Below are 6,833 nucleotides of genomic sequence, written 5' to 3'. Positions count from 1 at the left end.
AGAATAAAATACCTAGGAATAAACCTACCTTAAAAGGCAAAAGACCTGTACTCTGAGGATTATAAGACACTGATGAAAGAAATCGAAGAGGACACAAACAGATGAAAAGATATACCATGTTCTTGGATGGGAAGAATCAATATTGTCAAAATGAGTATACTACCTAATGCAATCTAAAGATTGAATGCAATCACTATCAAATTACCAATGGAATTTTTCACAGAACTAGAACAAAAAATTTTTAAATGTGTATGGAAACAAAAAAGACCCTAAATAGCCAAAGCAATCCTGAGAAAGAAAAACAGAGTTGGGACTTCCCTGGTGTCCAGGGGCTAAGACTCTGCACTCCCAATGCAGGGGGACCAGGTTCGATCCCTGGTCAGGGAACTAGATCCACATGCTGCAACTAAGAGTTCACATGCCACAACTAAAGATACAGTGTGCTGCAACTAAAGGATCCCACATGCCACAACTAAAGAGCCCACATACCGCAATGAAGATAGTGCATGTGGCAACGAAGATCCCGCATGCTGCAACTAAGACCCAGAGCAGCCAAATAAATAAGTAACTAAATAAATATTAAAAGAAAGAAAGAAAGACAAAAAAACAGAGCTGGAGGAATCAGGCTCCCTGGCTTCAGACTATACTACAAAGCTATAGTCATTAAAACAGTATGCTACCAGCACAAAAATAGAAATATAGATCAATGGAACAGGATAGAAAGCCCAGAGATAAACCCACACACCTACAGTCAATTAATCTATGATAAAGGAGGCAAGAATATACAATGGAGAAAAGACAGTCTCTTCAGTAAGTAGTGCTGGGAAAACTGAATAGCTACATGTAAAAGAACGAAATTAGAACATTCTCTCACACAATACACAAAAATAAACTCAAAATGGACCAAAGACCATGAATGTAAGGCCAGACACTATAAAACTCTTACATGAAAACATAGGCAGAACACTCACTGACATAAATCTCAGCAATCTCTTTTTTGATCCACCTCCTAGAGTAATGAAAATGAAAACAAATATAAACAAATGCGACCTAATTAAACTAAAAAGCTTCTGCACAGCTAAAGAAACCATAAACAAAACAAAAAGACAACCCTCAGAATGGGAGAAAATATTTGCAAATGAAGTAACCAACAAGGGATTTTTTTATTTTATTTTATTTTTTTTTGCGGTATGCGGGCCTCTCACTGTTGCGGCCTCTCCCGTTGTGGAGCACAGATTCCGGATGTGCAGGCTCAGCGGCCATGGCTCACGGGCCTAGCCACTCAGCGGCATGTGGGATCTTCCTGGACCGGGGCACGAACCCGTATCCCCTGCATCGGCAGGCGTACTCTCAACCACTGCGCCACCAGGGAAGCCCCCAACAAGGGATTAATCTCCAAAATATACAAACAGTTCATGTGGCTCTATGTCAAAAAAACAACCCAATCAAAAAATGGGCAGGAGACCTAAAAAGACATTTCCCCAAAGAAGACATACAGATGGCCAAAAAAGCAGATGAAAAGATGCTCAACATCACTAATTATCAAAGAAATGCAAATCAAAACTACAATGAGGTACCATCTCACACCGGTCCAAATGGCTATCATCAACAAGTCTACAAATAGTAAATGCTGAAGAGGGCGTGGAGAAAAGGGAACCCTCCTAGACTGTTCGTGGGAACGTAAATTCATACAACCACTATGGAGAACAGTATGGAGGCTCCTTAAAACTCTAAAAGTAGAACTACCTTATGATCCAGCAATCCCACTCCAGGGCATATATCTGGAGAAAAGCATAATTCAAAAAGATACATGTGCCCCAATGTTCAGTGCAGCACTAATTATAATAGCCAAGACATGAAAGCAACCAAAATGTCCATCTTCAGGGGAATGAACAAAGAAGATGTGGTACTTATATACAATGGAATATTACTCAGCCATTAAAAAAGGATGATATAATGCCATTTGCAGCAACATGGATGAACCTAGAGATTATCATACTAAGTAAAGTAAATCAGACAGAGAAAGACAAATATCATATGATATCACTCATATGTGGAATCTAAGTTAAAAAATGATACAAATGGAGTTATTTAAAAAAGAGAAACAGACTTACAGATCAACAACTAACTTATGGTTATCAAGAAGAAACGTGGCAAGGAGGGATAAATCAGGAGTTTGGGATTAACATACACACACTACTATATATAAGATAGATAACCAACAATTACCTACTGTATAGCACAAGGAACTCTACTCAATATTCTGTTATAACCTACATGAAAAACGAATCTGAAAAAGAATGAATCACTTTGCTGTACGCCTGAAACTAACACAACATTGTAAATCAACTATAATCCAATAAATTTTTTTAAAAAAGAATTTTCGGTGTTGTTTTCAAATATAGAGTTGATCAGAATCTAATATGAAATCCCAGGCAGTTTTTGAGAGAGATGAATCAGTAGAAATGCTGCCATCCTGAAATAAAAGGAATTACTATACACTGAGGTGTAAAAAGACTTCTGGATACCACTACACACCTATTAGAATGACAAAAATCCAGAATAGTGACAACACCAAATGCTGGGAAGAATGTGGAGCAAAAGGAATTCTCATTAATTGCTAGTGGGAATGCAAAATGGTACAGCCACCTTGGAAGGCAGTTTGGCAGACTCTTACAACACCAAACACACTCTTATCATATGACCCCTCAATTGTATTCACTGGTATTTACTCGAAGGAGTTGAAAACTCATGTTTACAGAAAAATTTGTAATACAGATGCTTATAGCAGCTTTATTCATAATTGCCAAAACTTGGAGTAACCAAGAGCCATTCTTTGGCAAATGGATAACGTGTGGTACAGCCAGACAATGGGATATTATTCAGTGCTAAAAAGAAATCAGCTGTCAAGCCATGAAAAGATATGGAGAACCTCAAATAGATAATCACTAAATGAAAGAAGTCAATCTGAAAAGGCTTTATACACACTGCATGATTCCAATTATATGATATTCTAGAAGAGGCAAAACTACAGAGACAGTAAAAAGATCAGAGGTTGCCAGGGGAAGGAGAGGGAGGAATGAATAGGTGGAACACAGAGGATTTTTAGGACAGTGAAAATACTCTGTATGACACTATGATGGTGAATACATATCATTATACTTTTGACCAAACCCATAAAATAGACAACAGCAAGACTGAACCCTAGTGTAAACTATGGACTTTGTGATAATGCTGTAGCAATGTAGGTTCATCAGATGTAACAAATGTACCACTCTGGTGGGGGATAGTGATAATGGGGTAGGGCTATACACATGGGGAGAGGGTATATGAGAAATCTCTGTTCCTCTCAATTTTGCTAGGAACCTAAATCTGTTCTAAAAAATATAAGGTCTTAAAAGAAGACTTCTGTGGCAAGAGGATTCTGGGAAGATAGTGAGTAAAAAATACTCTACCAGGTATCTTTCTCCCCACCTAGGTAACAACTGCAGTGACAGAATATGTCTGATGTAACTATTTTGGAACTATGGAATCTATGTGAAGGCTTGTAACTTCCAAATGAATGCTTGAACAATAAACAGCAGTTAATTTTGGCCAGGTCTTATTACAGTCGCAGTACCCATCCCCCACTCCCCAGTCCCATGGCAAGCAGCCTTGCACATGTTCCAGACAGCAGGTTGTATGTAGTTTGTGAGAGTCATGGTGGGCAATAAGGAACCTGTCCTCCAAATACTGGGGACATGAGCTCTGATTGCTGCTCCTGACAGGGGAAGGACAGATGCAGATTCAGGCAGCCATTGCTGTAAGCCCCTCTACCTCCATGTGAATTGACTGCCAGTGATTTAAAAGGCTCACATACTTTTCTCCCCCTTCATTTCTGTATTTTTCTCCCTTTGGAAGCCACATATTTAAGGAGTAGGAAATTCAAAATGAACTGTATATACAGAATTTAGAAAGTCATGGCATAGGCCCAGAGAAAGGTGCAGGGGAAAAGACCCAAAAAGACCTTAAGTTTACATCTCAGTCTGACACCAACACAGAATCAGCCTACAACAACAAAAACAAACAAACAGCAAACCCTGGGGAAGAGGAGGAATTTGACTTCCAGAGTTACTACATTATAGGATTCAGTTTTTGTCCAGTTTTCAACAACAACAACAAATCATAAGGAATACAAAGAAATAGGAAAGTATGGCCCATTCAAAGGAAAAAATGGACAGAATATACTATTGATATATGCTGTCAACAGAACAAAGGGGAAAAAACCCACATGACCATCTCGATTGATTCCGAAAAAGCATCTGACAAAATTCAACATCTTTTCATGATAAAAAAAAAAAAAACACTCAATAAACTAGGAATAAAAGGAAACTCCCTCAATGTAATCAAAGCCGTATATGAAAACCCCACAGCTAACATTATCCTCAATGGTGAAGGACTATTAGCTTTTCCTCTAAGACCAGGAGCAAGGCTAGCATGCCCATTTTAGCCAGTTCTATTCAACATAATACTGGAAGTTCTAGTCAGAGCAATTAGGCAAGATAAAGAAATGGAAACAGAGAAGTGAATTTATCTGTTTGCAGATGATATGCTCTTAAATGTAGAAAATCCTAGAGATTCCACAATAAAAAAGATAGAATAAACAAATTGAGCAAAATAGCAGGATATAAAATCAACAAACATTAGTGGCATTTCTATACACTAATGGTGAACAACCTAAAAAGGGATTTAAGATAATTTCATTGGCAATATCATCCAAAATGCTTATGAATTTTAACCAAGGAGGTGAAAGATTTGTAAAAGCAAAAACACAAAACACTCCTGAAAGAAATCAAAAACGACGTAAGTAAAAAGAAAGGCATCCCATGCTCATGGACTGGCTACTTAATATCATTAAGATGTCAACACTACCCACAGTGATCTACAGATTCAATGTAATACCTATCAAAATTCCAATGTTGTTTTCTGTAGAAATAGAGAAATCCATGCTAAAATTCATATGGAATCTCATGGGACCCCTAATAGCCAAAACAATCTTGAAAAAGAACAAAGTTGGAGGACTCACACTAATGATTTCTAAACTTACTAAAGCTATAGTAATCCTAACAGTGTAGTACAGGCTAAAATACAGACATATAGACCAACGGAATAAAGTAGAGGGCACAGAAGTAAACCCTCACATATATGCTTGCTATGGACTGAATTGTATGCCCCTGAAATTCATATGTTGAAGCCCTAACTTCTCATGTGACTGTTGGACATAAGGCTTTAAGGAGTGACTTAGGTTAAATGAAGCCATAAGGGTAGATCCCTGATCTGACAGACTTAGTACCTTATAAGAAGAAACACTATAACTCTATCATATGAGGACACAGCAAGAATATAGCCACTTGCAAGCCTGGAAAAAAGCTCTCACCAGAACCCAACCAGGCTACACCTTGATCTTGGACTTCCAGCCTCCAGAACTCTGAGAAAATTTCTGTTGTTTAAGCCACTGGCATCCCGAGCTCACTAATACAATGGTCAAGGATGCCAAGACCATTCAGTGGGAGAAAGGACAATCTTTTCAACAAACAGTGCTGGGAAAACTGTATATCCACATGCAAAAGAATGAAGTTAGACCCTTACCTAACACCATATCCAAAAATTTTGAGTTCAAAATGGATCAAAGACTGAAACATAAAAGTTAAAACTATAACACTCTTACAAGAAATATAGGACAAAAGTGTCATGACCATGGATTTGGCAATGATTTCTTGGATATGACACTACAGGTACAGGCAATAAAATTATAAATAAACAAGCTGGACTTCATGAAGATTAAAAACTTTTGTGTATCAACGGATACTATCAACAGAGTAAAAATGCAGCCTATAGAAAAGGATAAAATATTTGGAAGTCACATACCTAATAAGGGATTAATATTGGAATACATAGAAAGCTCCTATATTAAGCATATTCATTATGAAATCTCTGTCTAAAAACTATTATCTGACTCATCTGTATAAGTCTCTTTCTATTAGGTATTTTTTCTCTTGATTTTCCATCAGGTGGTTTTACCTTTTCCTGTGCCTATTTTTTATGTTGACTGAGCACCAATAAATGTATATAAACAATTGCAGAGAGACAGTTGACAGACTAGGATAATTTTATCTTCCACTATAAAAGATTTAACTTTATTTCTTGGAGTGGGTAAGGGCACTAGCAATTTTGTGCCATCTAAATCAGATCAAGATTTGAAGTAATGTGAAGCCTATTTTCAGTCCCTGGGTAGGCTGGTCTATTTCAGGTTCATCCGTCCTCTTAGATCTAATCAGGTATTACTCCCCTCTACGTAGGCTTGAGCTCTAGGTTTTCCCACAGGCTTCATGATTCTGAGTATCTCTACTTAGCTTCTCAGGCTTTTAGCCATCTTTATTACAAATGACAGATATTTGGGTGTGCAGGAAATGGCAGACACCTCTGGGGGAAAAGCACTTCTAAATGCCAGATTCACCTCTCCTGAATGGACTCTGAGTTGGTCTCATAGGTTTCCACTATATTGTTAGCATTACAAGGTCTCAAACAGATTTTTTGTTTCGATTTCACCCAGCTTTTCTAATCGTTCTCAGTAGGGGAGATGGTCCAAACTACTTGGTCTACCATTATTACTAGAAGCCAAACTCCATACCTTACTTTTTAAAAGCGTATTTAACTGTCAAAGTAAATTTTCACAAACTGGTCTGCAGATCATTTATATAAGTATCATCTATGATGCTGGTTTAAAATGTAAATTCCTGAATTCTCTCTCTAATTTAGCTGAGTCAGTAAAGCATTTTTTTTTTTTTTTTTTT

Source organism: Lipotes vexillifer, unplaced genomic scaffold, assembly GCF_000442215.2.
Source record: "Lipotes vexillifer unplaced genomic scaffold, Lipotes_vexillifer_v1.1 scaffold70, whole genome shotgun sequence".
NCBI classification, from domain to species: Eukaryota; Metazoa; Chordata; class Mammalia; order Artiodactyla; family Lipotidae; genus Lipotes; species Lipotes vexillifer.
This window is presented reverse-complemented; position numbering follows the sequence as displayed.